General features: G+C 41.1%; 1 long non-coding RNA gene across 1 annotated transcript in view; it reads left to right on the forward strand.

The window, feature by feature from the left end:
• The first annotated feature begins 2,055 nt into the window (after positions 1 to 2,055).
• Positions 2,056 to 22,400, forward strand: part of LOC141046840 (uncharacterized) — a 160,003-nt gene continuing 139,658 nt past the window's right edge. Inside the window, exon 1 of the long non-coding RNA XR_012219676.1 lies at positions 2,056 to 2,134. This is a non-coding gene — a long non-coding RNA (uncharacterized lncRNA). The remainder of the gene's footprint in view (positions 2,135 to 22,400) is intronic.

Raw genomic sequence — 22,400 nt, forward strand, 5'->3', positions numbered from 1 at the left:
TTCTTCTGCAAGTTTTCTTAAAAAAAATACAGTTCTCCATAGAACTTTATGAGCTCCAACTGTCATAACCTATCTTAGTAATGGGAAAATGTGTACTCACTGAAACAATTTTGAGAGTTTTGAGAATGATTGATCAGTTCGGTGGAAAAATATTCAGAATTGAGAGTCCTCAGTGGCTAACACGGTACAAAGATATATATCTTTCCTGTATCAGTTCGGTGGAGAAAGAAGTGCATAGCTCTAGTAAATATATATTAATAAGTCTCTTAGCTTCACATGCACTAATAATTTATGGGGAAGAAAATTAAAACATATTCTCTAAGGGTGTGTGCACATCACTCCAGATTGTCCTGCGAATTTGTGTAAATTTGCAGGTAAAACCGCAGGTCAAAAGACCTGCGGTTTAGCTGCAGTTTTTCTGCGGTTTAGCCTGTGAGTTTCCCCTGCCGTTTGACACCTGCCATGGAGCAGGTGCCAAACCGCAGCGGAATCCGCACAAAGAATTGACATGCTGCGGTTTTGAAACCGCAGCAAATCCTCACGGAAAATTCTGCACAGTGTGCACTGCGGATTTCTATTTCTATTGATGATAATGGTACTGTACACCGCAGTAGAAACTGCTGCGGATCCGCAGGACCAAATCCGCTGCAGATCCGCAGCAGAATCCGCAGAGTGTGCACATACCCTAAACAAAACTGAATAGATCTCAAGATATACTGTATGTATTAATTAGTAGGTTTTTCCTAAATGTTCATGGTCTCAACTTAAGGCTGTTGCGTTGAATGTTTAACAATGTATATGAACTCTGCTCTGGCTTGACAGGCGATGAATGTTTGTGATCCCATCTCTGCCTGCATGCAGCTGCATGACACATATATAAGACCCTCAGGTTACCAGGTTAACCCCTTCAAGACCCTTTTGCGGGACAAGTTGTACTTTTGAACGACACCATTGGTGTTACCATATCGTGTACTCAAAAATGGGAAAAAAATTCCAACTGCGGTGAAGATGCAAAAAAAAGTGCAATTCCAGAACATTTTTTTGGGATTTCTTTTTTTTAGGATGTTCACCAAATGCTAAAACTAGCCTGCCATTATGATTCTCCAGGTCATTACGAGTTCATAACACCAAATGTGTCTAGGTTCTTTTTTATTTAAGTGGTGAAAAGAATCCAAAGTTTGTTAAAAAATAATGCTCCATATTCCGAGACCCATAGCGTCTCCATTTTTCTTGATCTCGGGTTGGATGAGGACTTATTTTTTGAGTGCTGAGCTGACGTTTTTATTGATACCACTTTGGTGCTGATGTGATCTTTTGATCGCCCATTATTACGTTTTAATACAATGTCGCGGAGACCAAAAAACATAATTCTGGCGTTTTGACTTTTTTCTCGCTATGCTGTTTAGCGATCAGGTTAATCTTTTTTTTGTTGATAGATCGGGTGATTTTGAACACGGTGATACTAAATATGTGTATGTATGAATTTTTTTATTATTTTATTTTGAATGGGGCAAAAGGGGGGGATTTAAACTTTTATACATTTTTTTCATATTTTTAAAAACATTTGTTTTTTTACTTTTGGCATGCTTCATTAGCCTCCATGGGAGACTAGAAACTGCCATAACCCGATCGGCTCTGCTACATCAAAGCGATGATCAGATCACCTCTATAAGCAGAATTACTCACTTGCTATGAGCGCCGACCACAGGTGGGAGGATTTCCGACCCGATGGCTGGACATGCACGTTAAATGCCGCTGTCAGAGTTTGACAGCGGCATTTAACTAGTTAATAGCCACGGGTGGATTTTGATTGCACCCGTGGTTATTGCGGGCACATGTCAGCTGTTCAAAACAGCTGACATGTCCCGGGAAAGATCTGGGCTCAGCGACGGAGCCCACATCAGAGTGTCACGAGCGCTTCGAAGGTGACAGGCTCTCATCCTGCATCAGGCCTCAGAACCATCTTCCTCTAGGACCCAGCGTCAACCTCCTCCTGCCCTGAGAAGTTTGGATCTATTTAGTTAGTGGCTCAGCTGTGACCCAGTGCGGGTAATTGCTTCATTTCCACTTATGCTTGCTAGAGTGTTGGACCTTCTCAGAGTGCTCCAGTTTGGTGTTTGGAATCCCTCTTCTGGTATCCGTATCTGGCGATTCTGCTAAGTGTTCCCCTGTTTGTCCCACCTTACCGTCTTTAGTTTAGGGGAGACTGCCTAGCGTGCATCTCCCTCCCGTTCCCTATTCAGGACTAGGCCCCAAGGAGATTCAGGGCCTCATGTACCGGCTCGGGGATTGGTGAGGAACCAATATAGGGACTCAGTAGGAGTTCTAGAGAGAGATTAGATCTTGCCTAGGAGTCTCCAAATCCCTTCCTTAGTGTCTGGGCCCCCTTCCCCATTCCCCTTTATGTTACACTTGGTTTTCCCTCTCCGTGCGTGACACAGAGGGAGGGAAGCAACCTCCACAGTACTAGTACGGCGAAGGTCGTAAAGGGGTTAAAGGACCACTTCAAATTTTTTTTTATTGTAGTGCTGGAATGGTGCTTCTAATCTGAGTTCCCTATCCCTAATTTTATACTTATCCAACACTGTCTTCACCTTCCATTAGTGACTCTCTGGTTGGTTTTCAGCAGGTGGTGATCTGCCGGACTGCTCCAGTGTTTTTCTGGAGTGAGCCGGAGGCCACTTTTCAATGCTTTTATGATTCTGTTTATGTAGATGCTTGATCCTTAAAGATTTTGGAACACAATGTGCTTACTCAGTAGAAAAGATAGGTGAACCCATGGATTTTCAGGTCCAGTGGGTTAGGCCGAACATTTTCAAAAAGTTTGGTTCAGGTTCCAGAAAGGTACTCAAACTCAAATCCGAAGCCAGAACCCATTCAGATGAATGAGGGGCCCGAACATTGGGTTTTTCACATGCTGTCATCTGTGTGGCAGCATGAGAAATACAGGCTCTGATTGGCGGTAAGCTCGTTATTGCCAGTCAGAGCATTGCGGATGCCACACTGTCATACATTTGACAGTGTTAGAGGCAGCAGCTCTGACTGGGAGTATAAAGGTTACTACCAGTCACAGGCGTCAGCTGATAAGAGTACTACTGTCATCATCCTACACAGGGTCTCACTGATAGCAGAAAGCAGATGTACGATGATGAGACTATTCACCAGCCAGCATCTGTGGAATAAATAAATTAAAGAAAAAGACATGGGGTCTCTACTATTCTTGGTAACCAGCACAGACAAAACCGTCAGCTGCGAGCTACAGCCCTCACCTGTCAGCTTTATCATGGCTGGTTTTCAATAATAGAGGGTTCCCACGCCATTTCTTAAAATTTTTGACAACCAGCCAAGCTAAAGCAGACAGCTGGCAGCTGGTATTTTCAGATTGGTAAGGGACCATGGATAATGGCCCCCTCTCAGCCTAAAAAGTCTTTTAATTGAAAGAAAGACATAGACTCCTTTATTTTAAATAAATACTCTCCGTCCCTCTTTTTCCCATTTATTACTGTAAAATAAAAATTAATACACAACCTTACTCCTCACCTGTCCACCGAGAATCCATATGTAATGCTGTCCCACGAAGAACACCAGCTTTACTACATCTTGGTGGAGTGTTGAGTGCTGACATAATGCGAACGCTCAGCAAGCCAGCCAGAACACACTGAGATGGGAGTATGATTATGCTCCTGCAGTGTGTGGCACTGACATGAGAAAGGTCACTAGAGTTCATAATGAACCCCGGTCACCTCACTGATGTCACCACTACCATTGAGAGAAAGTTCTCACACAGCAAGTGGTGAAGTCAGTGAGGTTACCAGGGTTCATCAGCTATGAACTCCAATGACCTTTCTCACATCAGCTCTGCACTGAATGAGCGTAATCACGCTCCTGTCATGTTATGTTCTGGCTGGCTTGCTGAGTGGCCACATCATGCCAGTGCTCAACAAACCACCTAGATGCTCTGCTACATGCTACATCTAAAAACTCTGATTGTGTCACAGGTGCTGCAACTAGTAAACTAACTGATACATTACTGAGATCAGGGTCTCTTTTATCAAATCATACTGCTCTTATATGATGTATCAAAAACCTCATACAAAAGCAATAATGCCCCCTTACTAGGGATGAGCGAATGTGCTCGGTGATAGTCGGATGGCACTTGAGTACCTTGGTGCTCAGATGTGCTCGGCACTCAATGAGCATTGGCTGGTGCTCAGATTTGAAGTTTGAATTCTTGACCCGCATGATTGGCGCTGTAATGCTATAGCCATCTTAGTAGTGGAATTACTGTGATTGGTTGGCTGCAGTACCTCACCAGAGGTTATAAAAGGACAGGTGTCACCACGATCCGCATACTGAGACCATTGCACAGCTCAGGGACCGTTGTGATTGGAGGGAGAGAGCAGTTATCCAGGCCTGTGTGCGCAGTTTAATTAATCAGAGTTTTCTAGTGTTTATACTGGTGCTGAGGTTGCAGTATCATACTTACAGATGCATTCTGCATTTAGCCTAGAGCAGTTGCAGGAGCAGGAAAAGTGGCATAATACAGCCTCTAGGCAGGTCTTAGGGCTTTGCATTCCATTGCTAAATATACAGTTAGGGTATCGTCACACTTGGTGATGCACCAGCGATCCTGACAACGATATGACCTAGTAGGGATCGCTGGTGCGTCGCTACGTGGTCGCTGGTGAGATGTCAAACAGTCAGATCTCACCAGCGACGCAGCAACGATACGGAACATTACGATGGTAGTTGGGACCCTGCCTCAACCACCCCTGAAAGATCGGACTCTCCTTTAGGTTCCCTACCTCCTAGGCAGGAGCATGTGATGGTGCAGGTGACACAGGGGGCTGTCACACATTTCTACATATCAGGGCTCTGGCACTACCTAACGCCGGGTCACTTACAACCCAGGCACCCCTGGGAATTGGGCTCCAGGAAGCAGGTGGAGGCATTCTGCACAGCCTCCCAAGGAAGGAATAAAAGTAGGTGATATCTGAAGAGGATTACTGTATTACCCTTCTTATCATTTTCTCCTGGCTTTGCACTTTGTGCAAAGCCTTTATGAGTGTAGGAGTACATCAACCACACTTTCAAAATATTTGAATGAGGCCTTCAAGTTGTTGCCTTCAAAGGTTCATGGATTACTGTATTACCCTCCTTATAATTTTTCCCTGTCCTTGCACTTTGTGCATAGACTTAATGAGTGTAGAAGTACCACAACTACACTTTATTTTTATTTTTTTATGAGGCACTCCATTTGGTGCCTTCAAGAGTGGATGACCCTTTGTATAATTTTTTCCAGCTACACACTGTGTGCAGACATTTTATGAGTGTAGGAGAACCACAACTACACTTTTAATGAGTGCATAGCCTTAATAAGTATAGGAGTACCACTACATGACAATTTGAACATAATGTGTATGAGGCACTCCTTTATGTCTACAGGGTGTATAGGGTGTATATGAGTTTCTCTTCCATTCAATTTTTGCCAGTTCTTGCTTCCTTCATAAATTACACTGAATTTTCCCATTTTTTAATGAAAATGTAACAAACATTTAATACAATTAATAAAAAATTTAATTTTGGTTAACTTAAATTATTATTTTTTAAAATCCTTTTAACATTTTGCCTTATATGCGAGTCCTGATACAGGAAAGAGTGTTTCTTAATGTTTTTTTCCTCCAATTCCGCTTCAATTATGATTGTTTTATTGTCGGTCCTTAAAATGGAGTAAAAGTGTGACACCATAGATCTCATCAGCAATCTGGGAGTCAGAGATGCTTCGAGGGGTCTTCCCCATGCTGTTTTCCTTACAGTCAGCACTTTTTCCATTTATTCAAAAATTTTCACTGCCCCCTCAGACCTTTCTGTAGGGTCTGCTGGAAAAATCCTCGGATTTCCCATTGAGTCCCATTGCACGCACTGTATAATTACTTTGAAACGAGCATCTGAACACTAGGAATTGCTCTGTTGGGTAATGAAAATCTGAACTTTTTAGTGCTCACTCATCCCTACCTTTTATATCTTCTTAAAAGTAGTTATGCAACCCGAGTTGCCAGTACACCAACAGCCACAGGTGCTCGGAACTCCGTCCAGACTTGACTCAGCCACAATGGAAGAAATAAAGGTAGTTGTTCCAGCTCCTTAAAAATTAATCCTTTATTGAAAATGATTAAAACAGTGTTTCAGGCAAAAATCCTCATAATATAGTGGAAGTGCACAGAGCACTGATGGTTTAGCTACACGTTTCGATCTTAGAGATCTTTTCACAGCTCAACCTCCAGTTCACAGCAAGCAGATTTTATAGGTAACAGATTAGAAAATTTTTTAAACCAGCAAAAAATTCAGGAGCCAGGCTGGTAGGAAACACCACAAGCGATCAAGGTGTAATAACCAGATACAGAAAGAAGAAATTAAGGAAATAAATGAATATAATGTGATATATTTATCATCTCAACAATTGACACGGAAACAGTTGGAAGTCTTATCATTAGGACTGAAATTTGCACCTGACCTCAACTTTGATCTTTTTTCAACAATAATGGATAATTGGATATAAATAAATTTGTTCGAAATTTGACGGTGAAAAAACATTTTTTTGGTGAGATGGATAACTCGCAACAGCAAGCTAAAGAGGATAACATCAATGAATTTCATAAATTAAATTTTGAGGAACAGATGGCCTTACAAATTTACAGAGCTTGTCCTGTCATGAAGTCAAAGAAAAAGGAACCATTAATCAATCTCAGTACCTGAATGTAAAAAAATCCATACTTTTACCCTATTCAGACTTGGGCGAATTGAATGGATAGATTTCAAGAGACCATTGAAAAAGAATTAAAAAAAACTTGAAAAATGAATATGGAAATGGACAATAAGATAAGGGATAGTAATCTCTCCTTTAAACAGAAAAGGGCGTTATCTGAGTTGAAAAAAATGTCTAACATAGTTATTAAAAGGAGTGATAAAGGTGAGATGGTGGTTGTACTTGACTCGACTGATTATAAGGAAAACATGTTGGAACTGTTATCGAATATGACTACATATAAGAAATTAGTGAACAATCCAACAATTAAATTTGGTGAAGAAATTGAAAAAATCCTTTTGGAAGGTCTTACTTTGGGTGTACTTAATAAAAAAAACAAGCTGACTTTTTATCTGTATCAAATCCTGTATTGCCAATAATATATGGCTTGCACAAAACTACAGGGATTCCACCTATAAGACCCATAGTGTTGGGAATAGGCTCTATGAATGAGCATCTCTGTGAGTGGGCAGACTCTCTCTGGCAGCCTCTTGTCCAAAGGCTACCTGGGCATTTAAAAGATTCAAGAGACGTATTGGGGGCCTTATCTAGTACAATTTGGCAAGGAGATTACGTGAGGCTTTGCCGTGACGTTATATCATTATACACGTGTATCCCCCACGAATTAGCTATGGAAGCACTTCAATATTTTTTGACAAATTATAGCGAATATTTCAGAGGATTTAATTAAGTTTTTGTTGCAAGTAATTTTTTTTTGTTTGAAACACAATATATTCTCCTTTGATGACATCTATTTGTAACAAGCAGGTGTCCCGATGGGAGCTAAATACTCACCATCATTGGCTAACATCGCCATGGCATATTGGGAAATTAAATATATTTATTCTACGGATAATCTTTTTTTCCCAACAGCTATTTTGGTATGGCAGATACATCAACGATACCCTGATCATATGAAGGGGAGATGTATCTGCCATACTGGAATTTATTGATCATATCAACTACAATGATTATAACATTCGGTTTACATTAAAGCAAAGTAGCAGTTCCACATCTTTTCTAGATCTAGAATTACAGGGTAAAAAGGATCAACATATTGTAAGCCAGTCAGTGGGAATACTATCTTACATGCCCGCAGCAGTCATCCAAAGCACACAATAAAATCTTTCCCAGTAGGGGAACATATTAGATTAAAAAGAAATTGTTCGGATGAAAAATGTGTGAAAATGGAGTTTGGTGCTCTGCATAAAAAACTGAAAAAAGTGCATATCCAGAATGCTATCTCTGAAGGGCTAGTGTTGTGAATTCTCTTTCTGGCCTCCCTCTAGTTATTACTGAAGGTAGTGGAGCTGGTCAGATTGACAGAGGGGTTGCGAGTTCTCTTTCTGGGCTCCCTCTGGTGGATACTGAAGGTAGTGGAGCTGATCTGATTGACAGAGGCTGGCCACCTGATAATGAGGATGACGATTGGAGATCTGAGGTTTCAGATTGGGATTTAAGACAGCCGACTCCCTCTATCCCTGCTGGTGAGTCTGCAATATGCTTAGTTACCAACCTCTTCCGGGGCTTAGTTAACCGGCGCATGAGCAGTCAGGCTTTTCGGACTTGCCCGCAGTTGGGCAAAGCATACTGCGTGTGCACGAGCCAAGAATGCTTAGCACACGCACGAAAGATGGCGGACACCTACTCCTATTAATGAAAAAACTGCGGACGGCGGCCAAGGATGGGGAGGCGGCAAAGATCGGAAACACCGCCCATCAGTAGTGGAGCTGATCTGATTGACAGAGGCTGGCCACCTGATAATGAGGATGACGATTGGAGATCTGGGGTTTCAGATTGGGATTTAAGACAGCCGACTCCTCTATCCCTGCTGGTGATTTTCTTCCTGTGCCTCCTGAGGTCTGATGTCTCCTGCTCTGTTCCTGCATGGTTCAGCTAAGTGGTTTATTTGCTATTCTGTTTGCATTTGATCTGGTTTTGTCTATCTCTGCTTTGTGTGGGTCAGCCAGCTCCGGCTGAGGCTGTGCTGAATCACCGCCCATATGTTACTGCTTGTGCCAGTTTGTTTTGTCCCCTGTTATATTAGTTTTTTTTTGCTTTGCTTTCAGAATATACCTGTGTGCTGTTATAGTGGGGGCAAAGTCGTGCGACTTCAGTGTTTTTGTGCATCAGACGTGTTGGACTTTTTGCAGGGTTTTTTGCGTGATGGCAGACAGTGTCTTTCCTTTCCTGTCCTGTCTAGTCAGTGTGGGCCCCATCATTTGCTTAGTGTATTTTCCTGCCTGCGTTTGTGTTTTCATCTTGTCTCACCGACAAGATATGCTTGGGGGCTATCTATTCCTTTGGGGTCTGCTCCGGGGCAGTTTAGATTTCCCCTTTCTTGCTTTAGGCTTACTTAGCTCTCCGGCTGTGCTGAGGCGTCTAGGATCATCATAGGTATGCTCCACGGCTAATGATAGTTGTGTGGACAGGATCAGAGGTCTGCAATCCACTTAGTTACCAACCTCTCTGGTTTTCTGTGGCTTAGCTTAGCCTGCTATCCTCCTCGGTGACCCATTCATAACAGAATCACCAGCCTAACTGTAGACTCTAGGGTACTCTAAGGAAGGAAAGAATTTTTAAAAAAAGTGTCAGAATTTTTTTATATATTATTTCCTCTTTTTTCTCTGGGGCTGCAGGAGGATTTTTTTTTTTATCTAAATGGAGACTAAGCAATTATCTGATCATGCTGAGCAGCTCGCTGCTGAAGTGCGGGGAATTTCTGCCTATCTCGCTCAATCATCTGTTGTTGAAACAAAAATCCCTACTCCTGATGTGTTTTCTGGGGATCGGTCTAAATTTTTGAATTTTAAGAATAATTGTAAATTCCTTTTTGCTTTGAAACCTAACTCATTGGGGAGCTCTGTGCAGCAGGTTAAAATTGTCATTTCCCTGCTGCGCGGCAATCCCCAGGATTAGGCCTTTTCTTTGATACCCGGAGATCCTATTCTGGCTAATGTGGACACGTTTTTTCAAGCCTTGGGGTTGTTGTATGATGAACCTAATGCTATTGATCAAGCTGAGAAAACCTTATTGGCATTGAACCAGGGTCAAGATTCTGCAGAGTTATATTGTCAAAAATTCCGAAAGTGGGCGGTCCTTACTCAATGGAATGAAGATGCCCTAGCAGCTCTCTTTTGGAAGGGTTTGGCAGAAGCCATAAAAGATGTTATGGTGGGATATCCTGTTCCCTCTGGTCTTGACGACTCTATGTCATTGGCCATGCTAATTGATCAGCGTTTACGTGAACGTAAAACTACACGAGAGACGTTGCCGCCTCTTGAACGAACTTCTGAACCCATGCAATGTGATAGGGTTTTGTCTAGGGCGCAACGTCAGGAGTTTAGAAGGCGTAATAAGTTGTGTTTTTTCTGTGGGGACGTCTCTCATACTATTTCTCTCTGCCCTAAATGAGAAAAGTGTTTTGCTCACACATTTGCGGTGGGCAGTGTACAGTCTAAGTTCCTTTTAGCGATTACCCTGATCTTTTATGAACGATATTTTCCAGGACTTTCTGGATAAGTTTTTGATCATTTATCTGGATGATATTTTGATCTTTTCCAGTGATTGGGATTCTCATATGAAACATGTCCGGAGTTCTGGATTTTGAGGGAAAACTCTCTGTATGTTACGGGATCGAAGTGCCTCTTTGGTGTATAGAGGATTTCATTTTTGGGATTCATTTTGTCCCGTCGGCTATTGAAATGGACCCGGCCAAGATACAGGCCATTTATGATTGGGTTCAGCCCACTTCTTTGATGGCTCTCCAGAAGTTTTTGAGTTTTGCTAATTTCTACCGTAAATTTATAAGTAATTTTTCTGGTATTGTTAAACCACTGACTGATTTGACCAAAAAGTGCGTTGATGTGGTGAATTGGTCTCCAGAGGCAGTTTCGGCATTTTAGGAGCTTAAGCGTAGATTCACTTCAGCTCCGTTTCTACGGCAACCTGATGTCTCACTCCCGTTTCAGGTGGAGGTAGATGCTTTTGAGATTGGTGCAGGAGCCGTTTTGTCGCAAAGAGATCCAGTGACTTCTAAGATGAATCCCTGTGCCTTCTTTTCTCGAAAATTCTCACCATCTGAACGTAACTATGACGTGGGGAATCGGGAATTGTTGGCCATGAAATGGTATTTGAAGAGTGGAGACATTGGTTGGAGGGAGCTAGACATCAAGTTGTAATCCTCACCGACCACAAGAATTTGATTTATCTTGAATCAGCCAAACGCCTGAATCCTAGACAGGCTAGGTGGGCCTTGTTTTTCACGCATTTTAATTTTGTGGTCTTTTTTCTTCCGAGCACTAAGAATGTTAAGGCGGACGCCCTTTCTAGGAGTTTCTTTGCAGATTCTCTTGATGTGACCAAGCCTACTACCATTCTAAATGAGGGTGTAGTTCTTTCCACCATCTCACCTGATTTGAGATGTGCCCTGGAGGAGTTTCAGGAGGACAAATCTGAACGTTGCCCTATGGGAAAATTGTATGTCCCTGACCAGTGGAGGAAAAGAGTAATGTCTGAAATTCATTGCTCCTCGTTGGCAGGTCATCCAGGTATTTTTGGTACCAGAGATTTGATGAGTCGGTCTTTTTAGTGGCCTGCCTTATCTCATGATGTCAGGAATTTTGTGCAGTCCTGTGTGACTTGTTCTCGGTCCAAGCCCTGTTCTCGTTCTAGTGGTTGTTGATGCCCCTGCCGGTGCCCAGGAGGCCATGGACCCATATTTCAATGGATTTTATTTCTGATCTTCCTGTCGCTCAGAGAATGACTGTCATCTGGGTGATCTGTGATAGATTTTCTAAGATGGTCCATCTTGTACCACTCCCAAAGTTGCCATCTTCTTCTGAGTTGGTGCCCTTGTTTTTACAACAGGTGGTTCGGTTGCACGGGATTCCTGAGAACATTGTGTCGGACAGAGGAGTCCACTTTGTTTCCAGATTTTGGAGAGCTTTTTCTTCCAAACTGGGAATTCAGTCATCTTTCTCCTCTGCATTTCATCCTCAGACCAATGGGCAGACTGAGAGAACAAACAATACTTTGGAATCCTATTTGAGATGTTTCATTTCTGCTGATCAGGATGACTGGGTCTCATTTTTGCCCTTGGCCAAATTCGTGCTAAATAATAGGGCTAGTTCTGCCACTTTGATGTCGCTCTTTTTCTGTAACTTTGGGTTTCATCCTCGATTTTCTTCAGGGCAGGTGGAATCTTCGGCCTGCCCAAGTGTGGATTCTGTGGTAGAGAGAATGCAGCAGATTTGGGACCAAGTGGTGAATAAGTTGTCCCAATCTCAGGAAAAAGTCCAGCGGTTTTCCAACCGGCGTAGAACCATTGGTTCCCGGTTTAAAGTGGGTGATATGGTTTGGTTGTCTTCAAAGAATATTCCTATGATGGTTGCGTCTCCAAAATTCAAGCCAAGATTCATTGGACCTTATAAGATTTTGGTAATCCTTAATCCCATTTCTTTCCGTTTGGCTCTTCCAGTTACGTTTAAGATTCATAATGTGTTTCATAAATCTTTGTTGAAGAGGTTTGTGGAGCCAGTAGTTACCATGTCGGCGCCTCCTGACCCTGTATTGGTTAAAAGTAATTTGGAATATGAGGTAGAGAAAATATTGGATTCTCGTTTGGCCAGACGGAGACTCCAGTACTTGGTCAAAACAAAAAAATCGAAAAACGCTCCGGGAGTTAATAACACCAATAATAATAGTAATAGCATCTTTTCTCATAATATATCTCGTAATATATCTATGGCTTCAAAGTATTTTATTTCACATCACAATGGTAGTATTTCATGTTTAATAATTTCTGGTATTGAACAAATAAAAAAGCTTTAAAAGAGGGGGAGATATAAAAAGACGCTTATTAACACGAGAGGTGTTTTGGATTTATAATCTGGGAACGAGATATCCGAATGGTCTAAACAAAAGAAATGAGATCATGTTTCATTACTGTTGATGTTTTTTCATGTGTTTTTATTTATTGTTTTATTTGTGAGCATTTATGTTTTTTTATTTTACTGTTTGGTAACAGCATGTTTCTGTTACATTGTGTCAGTGGTTAAATGTTTCACTTGTAGGTCCTGAATGTGTTAAATACCTGACATATGTTACAGGAAAGATGTATATCTTTGTACCGTGTTAGCCAGTAGATAGAAAAATATTCAGGATTGAGAGTCCTCAGTAGTTGATACCTTTTAATGGCTAACTGAAAAGATGGTAACACATTGCAAGCTTTCGAGAATATGTGACTTCAGATTTTGTATTAGTCTAGCCTGATGAAGAGACCTGAGTAGTCTCGAAAGCTTGCAATGTGTTACCATCTTTTCAGTTAGCCATTAAAAGGTATCAACTACTGAGGACTCTCAATCCTGAATATTTTTCTGACATATGTTAGGAATTAGGTTGACTCGTGTTACCTATAAAATCTGCTTGCTGTGAACTGAAGGTTGAGCTGTGAAAAAGATCTCTGAGATCGAAACACGTAGCTAAACCGTCAATGCTCTGTGCACTTCCACTATATTATGAGGATTTTTGCCTGAAACATTATGTTTTAATCATTTTTCAATAAAGGATTAATTTTTAAGGAGCTGGAACAACTACCTTTATTTCTTCCAGCGCAAATCTGGGACCACATTCCGCTGCCTTTTCAGGGATGATGATGACCAGAGTGCAACCTTAACATGGTGTAGGTCACAGGTTTAATCGATGCTATGGCCTTAAGGGTGGGAAATGTTAGTGCAGGAGGGACGTCTCAGCTGCGCAATAGAAAGAGATAAACCAATAATCTGGGACACCAGATGGCCAAATTATTTAAGTATTTAGTGGCTATGCTACTGAATTAGGAAAATCGCATTGTTTGCTTCGGTCCTTTTCATAGAGTTGTGAGGAGCAGCAGAGAGCAAGCAAATCGTACAACTCCTTTAACATACAGGTGCTTCTCACAAAATTAGAATATCATAAAAAAGTTAATTTATTTCAGTTCCTCAATACAAAAAGTAAAACTCATATTATTCTGTAGTGGACACCCCCACTGATAAGGGGAAAAAATAGACAGAAGCTCCCTACGCGTTTCTTCCCCAATGGTGGGGATTCATCAGGGGAGTCAAATAGATACAAAGCAGTAGGAAAGGATATATAGAATTAGTGTTATCCGTTAAGTCCACAGGCCCTGCAGTGGCGAGGTGCCTAACAAACTAGTGTGACTGTCCCTGTCATTACCAAGTGGAGTCCATTGGGGAAGAAACGCATAGGGAGCTTCTGTCTATTTTTCCCCTTATCAGTGTGGGTGTCCACTACAGGATCCACTTGGGGCCTGTCCTTGTTAGGACAGGAGTAATGCTGGGGCACGACAGGGAGTGTAGGGGAATACTTTACCTTAACACTCGTTTTCCCATGTCTCGGCTCCCCATGAGTGGATCGTCTCTCCAGCAGGATACGCCCTGATGCTGGAATGCTATATCTAATACCAATGGTGAGACCAAACCATTTTTTATTGAGCACTGGTTCACATGAGCACTTTTTGTAATGTTTTTGTGTTATGTTCTTTTAATGGTTCATTAAAGGTTGTTTTAATTGGCTTTATGTGGGATACTCTCTAGGCTGTGTGCAACATTTGACCCCTGAGGGTTTTTGGAATAGTGTCAAAAAGCTCACACTATAGCTGAGTGCACATTCCACTCAACTTTCCATTAATATGCTTGGAGACAGCACTCTGTGAACAGCCAGCTTCTTTAGCAATGACCTTTTATGGCTTACCTTCCTTGTGGAGTGTGTCAATGACTGCCTTCTGCACATCTGTCAAGTCAGCAGTCTTCTCTATAGTTGTGGAGCCTACTGAAAGAGACTAAGGGACCTTTTTATACGTTTAGGAAGCCTTTGCAGGTGTTTTACTGTTTTTTTGTAAATTATTTTAATTTACTGAGATAATGGCTTTTGGGTTTTCATTGGCTGTAAGCCATAATCATCAACAGTAACAGAAATGAACACTTGAAATAGATCACTCTGTAATGACTCTATATAGTATATGAGTTTCACTTTTGTATTGAAAAACTGAAATAAATTAACTTTTTGATGATATTCTAATTTTGTGAGAAGCACCTGTAGATGTCCTGCTAAGTGGGAAAGAAAGTCTTCTCTTATAGCTGCTGATGAGGTTTTAGGCAATTAGTCTTCCACTCATTATATATTTATAACCTATTATGTGGACCGTGACAGCGGTTATTCATGGGAAATTTCCTTTAATCCAATCATTATCATTTGTTTCATAAATCAATAGGACCTGTGTTTCGGAGCAGATTTTCGGCAGTATTTGGTCAGTGTCAGTTTTTACCAGTGTTTTATGAGTGATTTTTCCTGTATGTAAAAATAAATGACAAAGTGTCTCTTATTTAATGCTTCTATGCGCAATTTTGATCCATGAAGTGGATCAAAAACGGACACATCAACATAATTTTTTACAGAAATCTTGATCCAAAAAAAAAAAACACAAACATGTGAAGAACCACATAGATTTAATTGGATACTTGTTTTATTTGTGAAAAAACAAACTGAGCATAAACGTTAAAATATGAATGTCTGAATGAAGCCTAACTCACTATCCAGAAATATAAAGAAAAAATAAAGAGAAAAAAGCCATCAGTTCACTAATATTCTGCAAGGGATAACCATAGATTCACAGTTTGTCCGATGCACAGATCTTCAGATCCGTTATCCACAAGTAGAAAGAGAGGACAAAAAAAAAATGGAGGAACGTAATCTGGTACCGATGCCGGATTATGTACCTTCATTTTTTGTCCCCGCTATCCAGCAACCTTTTACTGTCTGCTTACACTCTGCAGATATTCAGAAACCTCCTTAGTCACCAGCTTATCTGCCTAATATACTACTAGGAGAATGGAGAATGGAGAAGGGGGTACATTTTAGTGAAACAACTTTGGGTATAGCAGCAAAGGGCAGATGTCTGAATGGTTCAGAGCACACTACAGCTATGACATCATAGCTCCCAACCATCCTGGATTCAGCTGGACTGTCCTGATCTAAGAGTTCAGTCCCAGCTACTAATATACACACCTCTATCAGAGTTCCATCGCTCCTCCTTGAAAGGCAGGACCGCATCTCTCTGCATAATTTAAATTTTATTACTCACATTTCCGCTCCTGTGATCAGGACGTAAACTCAGATCTCCATGTTCTCAGGCAGCAGCTTTAGCAAGGAGGCACAGCCCGTAATAATAAAGGTAAGAGAATTTGGTAATCTTGAGATGTATTTCAGGGAGTGAACTGTAAAGCAGTTTGCACATGTATATTGTGTACAATAGTGTATTTATTTGTACTTGTTTACTGAGGTGAAGAAAAAGTGATTTTTTTTGTCCCTATAAAATTATTAAGAATGATATAAATCAGTTACAAAATATCACTTACTCTTTTCTTGTAAGTCTCAAACCCACAACTTTTAACATTACGGGCAGGAGCTAAAGCTACTGAGCTACAGGCTTTGGGCATGTCATCAGAGAATTTTAGCGAAAACAAAAACCCTCATAATGCATATAAATCATGCTGTGTAAGTGCACATAAATGCCCCAAAAAATTAGGAGTAGGAATGACTCAGGAGAAACTGAGAAAGGAAGAGGAATAGAGTTCAACTACATGCAAAATATACTTTATTGTGTACAAAGACACACAAAGGAGCAGTACAAGATACACAAATGTTAAAAACAGATATACAAGACCAGTGTCATGAATAGCCGGATACAAAAAGAAAGCCCAGAACGGCACAATCAATGTTTGCCAGAAAAAGATGACTACAGACAGTATATGTCACTAAGGTAATGTTAACACGAGGCATAAACAGTGCTGTAAAGACTCTCTAATATTCAATGAAAATAGTTTACAGGAGATATAACACTCCACAATAGTAATGAGGTGAATAAAAAAAAGAGAAATAATCTAATAAAGTATTGCACAATTGCCCGGTGTGAAAATCATAAAATGTTTGTCCAAGCTATAGGTAAAACAAGAGCGCAATAGGGTCTTATCCGGGTGACTTATAGGGTTTAATAAAGAAATATACTCACCCTTTCCAGGAGAGAGCTTAGCATATAGGATTAGTTTGTCAGCCTGCTGCACATCCAACGGTCCACCAGTGACATATCTGTCATCCCCTGAGGAAGAAGTATGGACTTCGAAACGCATTGGGAATAAAGAGATTAATTCATCTACATGATTGGAATCTGATAATTTGTCTGGCAGCGCACTTAAATCCAAAGATTTTATTCCTAAGAATCATAAAATGTTATAACATACCCATCATATTTAGCAGGAGAAAGTGCCGCTCAGGGAGACCCCAATGCAAATTTCGCGGTAAAACCGCTTCCTCAGGGGGCGTGGCTTACACTGTGACACATGCCCAATTAAATACCCATTTCCCGAGGTCATGTGGGTGCAGTAATCCAATCATGAGAATGGAAGATAGCGCCTGCGTGTTAAAAGAATGAACCCACTTCCACCCTCACTGCCCAAACAGGAAGTAACACCATGAAGGGGACGGCTGGCGCCTAGTTGTCACCACAACAACGGAGCATGTCAGAGGAGGCAGCGATGAGGGAAAGGGGAGTGAAAGATCGCAGCGCTCAGTTGAAACCACACTAGCAAGGCTGTACCAGAGTAAAAAGGCGCTAATATACACTGCTTGATGTCAGTCCAAGATATATATCATAAAACACTGAAAAAATAGACATTATTGAATACATCATATAATACTATCGATTAATCAATTCCCAATAGGAATAAACGACAGTAGCAATAATGAATTTACCACAAGATATATATGACAGTCATAAAGAATAATGATCAACAGAGAAAAAACTTTGATGTCATCAGAGAATTTTGTATACTTGATCTGTATTGCAGGCTCTGACTCCACAGGCAGATAGCATACAAATACATCTATATATAGCTGCATATTTTTATGTCTCCTAGAGGGAGAATAAAAGAATGTTTTTCCTACAAAATTACTAAAAAATAATGTCTGTTTTAATTTAATTTTTTTAGAAATAATATACATCATAAATCAGCAAACAACATGCCTTTACATATTTGGTGTCCCTGTAATCGTAACAATTCGCAAAACACAAATATCAGATTATTTATGGGAATCAGTAAATAGCGTAAAACAAATTGTGTGATTTTTTTTTTTCTACTAAACCCATAAAAGATGAAACAAAAATGTAATGCTGAGGTTGTGGTTACACCTAGTGTAAATGCTGCGTTTTTTCTACTGTTTTTTTTCTGCAGGTGTCCTCACCACATGACGCAATAACAATCTTCTCCGATTGTTGCATGTTTGCTGATTTTCTTTTATTCGTGTTCCCCTATATTTGATGCCTTTTTTGGAGCAGTTGTGAAGCAGTGTTTCAAATGCTTTTTAATAGTAGTGAAAAGCTTTGATTCTGCACTTAAAAATGTAGCAGCACTTTTTTTTCCCCAAAACCGCAGAGTACAGATGCGTCTTTAGACACACTGAGAGCAGAGATTTCATGATATCACAAATTTGCTGAGACATTTAGACCGTGTTAACATGTAGGGTAAATGTTGCATTTTTTCTGCTGCTTTTTTTGCACAGAAATTCTGCTGTCTTTAACTTTCCAATCAAGGTGGATGTGACTTCCTGAAAACTGTGCCCCTGTGCATCTATACATGCTGCTGAACTGTGCAGCTTTGGTGCTTTTTTTGTCCAGAGGCTTCTTTGTGGGCCTAAAAAAAACATGCTAAAAACATTTTTTTACATGTAGAATCATAGCTTTTCTATACAATAAAAAGCAATTAACACGGCTTCACATCTGCACTAAAAACACATCAAATAAGGGGGAAAATGCTTTAAAAAATGCAGCAAAAATACAATAATCAGATAAGATTGTTATTGTGATGTCGACACCTGCAGAAAACTAAAACACAATGTTTATGCAATATATGAACACAGTCTTAAGGTCCCGTTACATTTAGCGATGCACCAGCGATCCCAACCATGATATGACCCGATTGGGATCGCTGGTGCATCGCTAAATGGTTGCTAGTGAGCTGCCAAACAGGCAGATCTCACCAGCGATGCAGCAGCGGTCGGGGGTCGTTACTTACCTATCAGACGGCAGCTCTGGTGACGACTTCCTCCCATGTCCATGGAGTCGCTCGTCGGCGCCAGCAGGAAGCCGACGACGGGAAATGGACAAGGATGATCTCGCGCGATCACCGATATTCAGCGGGGGGGGTGCCAGTCAGAGGTGAGTGTCACATGTAGCGATATCGCTGCTGCATCACAAAATCGGTGACGCTTTAGCGATATCGCTAGCAATATCACTATGTGTAAAAGGCCCTTTACAGACACCAAAAAGCCAGATGTCACGCAATATAGTGAAGTTACATAACGATGAGAAAATTATGGCTACTACGACTGTGAATGAATGAACACAAAATAAATCACAAGTCCTAACTAGAGAAGAACATGAGGCACAGATGACATTGTGCCTGCCATGACTAATTAAACGCCAAGCCTGGGACACCAGATAGTAAAAGATTTTCGGCCTCTCATTCAGCCACTAGGTACCACTGACCTGTACGCTGGACCGTAGACCTGTAAATGGATCCACTCATCTCTAGTTTCAACTGTCCCAGACACAGTGGTCCCGAAATTGGGTCTTTGTTCTGCAGTCTCAGGTTTCTGAATGTCCCTGACTACCACTGCCACTTTGACATCTCCTCCTGCCATGGTAGAAAGAAATGGTAAATGGACATGGATTGGGGTGTTGCCAAAATTTGCCACAAAGCGTTATTCGCGATGCATGTTCTCTCCCCTTTTCTGATCTTCATAAGTTTGGAGGTATGATGACATTAAACCAGCAAGTGCATGCCCACATAGCAAACATGGAGAAAACAATTGAGCATTTACTGAAACCAAGCTTGAACATATATACTGGTTAAACCCAAAGTAACTAAAACACAGTGGGTACGGAAAGTATTCAGACCCCTTTAAATTTTTCACTCTTTGTTTCATTACAGCCATTTTGGAAATTCAAAAAAGTTCATTTTTTTCTCATTAACGCCTTTCTGACCTTGGACGCAATAGTACATCCAAGGTCAGATCCCCTGCTTAGATGAGGGCTCCGGCGGTCAGCCCGCATCAAAGTGGGGACATGCCAGCTGTTTTCAACAGCTGACATGTGCCCGCAATAGGCGCAGGTGGAATCGCGATCCACTCGCGCCTATTAACTAGATAAATGCCGCTGTCAAATACTGAAATACGGCCATGGCCATCCCTTGTCATGTGATCGGAGGTCAGTGATGCGTTGGCATAACAACCAGAGGTCTCCTAGAGACCTCTATGGCTGTTGATGCCGAATTGCTATGAGCACCACCCGGTGGCCGGCGCTCATAGCATTGCTATAATTTTGCTACATATAGGCGATCTGCTCATCACCTATATATAGCAGAGTCGATCAAGTTGTGGATGCTTCTAGCCTCCTAAGGAGGCTATTGAAACATTCCAAAATGAAAAAAAAATGTTTTTAAAAATATGAAAAAAAATATAAAAGTTTAAATCACCCCCTTTCGCCCCATTCAAAATAAAACAATAAAAAAAAAAAAAATCACACATACACATATTAGATATTGTCGAGTTCAGAATCACCCGATCTATCAATGAAAAAAGGATTAACTCGATCGCTATACGGCATAGTGGGAAAAAAAATCAAAATGCCAAAATTACGTTTTTTTGGTTGCCGTGACAGTGCATTAAAATGCAATAACAGGTGATCAAAAGAGTGTATCTGCACAGAAATGGTATCCTTAAAAACGTCAGCTTGGCACGCAAAAAATAAGCCCTCACCCAACCCCAGATCACGAAAAGAGGAGACACTACAGGTAACGGAAAATGGCACAAATTTTTTTTCCTGTCTATGAACTCATAATGACCTGGAGAATCATAATGGCAGGTCAGTTTGAGCATTTAGTGAACCTAGCAAAAATGCCAAACAAAAAACATGTGTGAGATTGCACTTTTTTTTGCAATTTCACTGCACTTGGAATTTTTTTCCCATTTTCGAGTACACAACATGTTAAAACAAATGATGTCTTTCAAAAGTACAACTTGTCCCACAAAAAATAAGCCCTCGCATGGCCATATTGACGGAAAAATAAAAAGTTATGGCTCTGGGAAGAACGGGAGCGAAAAATGAAAATACGAAACCGAAAAAAGCTCCAGTCATTAAGTACACTCTGGTTCTCCGAGTGTACTCCGGTACACTCTGCACCCCATCTTGACTGAAAAAAAAAACAGAAATGTAGACATTTTTGCAAATTAATTAAAAAAGAAAAACTGAAATATCACATGGTCATAAGTATTCAGATCCTTTGCTCAGCATTGAGTAGAAGCACCCTTTTGAGCTAGTACTGCCATGAGTCTTCCTGGGAATGATGCAACAAGTTTTTCACACCTGGATTTGGGGATCCTCTACCATTCTTCCTTGCAGATCCTCTCCAGTTCCTTCAGGTTGGATGGTGAATGTTGGTGGACAGCCATTTTTAAGTCTCTCCAGAGATGCTCAATTGGGTTTAGGTCTGGTCTCTGACTGGGCCAGTCAAGAATGGTCACAGAGTTGTACCAAAGCCACTCCTTTGTTATTTTAGCTGTGTGCGTAGGGTCATTGTCTTGTTTGAAGGTGAACCTTCATCCAAGTCTGAGGTCCAGAGCACTCTGGAAGAGGTTTTCATCCAGGATATCTCTGTACTTGACCGCATTCATGTTTCCTTCAATGGCAACCGGTCATCCTGTCCTTGCAGCTGAAAAACAACCCCATGTTTCACTGTTGGTATTGTATTGGGCAGGTGATGAGCAGTGTCTAGTTTTCTCCACACTTACCACTTAGAATAATCACCAAAAAGGTCTATCTTCATCTCATCAGACTAGAGAATCTAATTTCTCATAGTCTGGGAGACCTTCATGTGATTTTTTTAGCAAACTCTGTGGGGGCTTTCATATGTCTTGCACAGAGGAGAGGCTTCCGTTGGGCTGCTCTGCCATAAAGGCCCGACTGGTGGAGGGCTGCCGTGATAGTTGACTTTGTTGAACATTCTCCCATCTCCCTACTGCATCTCAGCCACAGTGATCTTGGGGTTCTTCTATTCCTCTCTCACCAAGACTCTTCTCCCACAATTTCTCAGTTTGGCAGGCCGACCAGGTCTACAAAGACTTCTGGTGTTCCCAAACTTCTTCTATTTAAGGATTAAGGAGGCCACTGTGCTCTTAGTGACCTTGAGTGCAGCAGAAATTCTATTGCAACCTTGTCCAGATCTGTGCCTCGCCACAATTTTGTCTCTGAGCTCCTTGGCCAGTTCCTTTTACCTCATGATTCTCATTTGGTCTGACATGCACTGTGAGCTGTGAAGTGTTATATAGACAGGTGTGTGCCTTTACAAATCAAGTCCTATCAGTTTAATTAAACAGCTGTACTCCAGTTTTGCTGTGTTTTTCTGTGCTTCAGCCTTTTGGTGGTGTGAACACTGTCCTACAGACTTGTTCACTGTATGCATGGCCCATGTGTTTGTATTCA

This window comes from Dendrobates tinctorius, unplaced genomic scaffold, assembly GCF_039654945.1.
Source record: "Dendrobates tinctorius isolate UK_male_01 unplaced genomic scaffold, ASM3965494v1 ptg000121l, whole genome shotgun sequence".
Classification (NCBI taxonomy): Eukaryota; Metazoa; Chordata; class Amphibia; order Anura; family Dendrobatidae; genus Dendrobates; species Dendrobates tinctorius.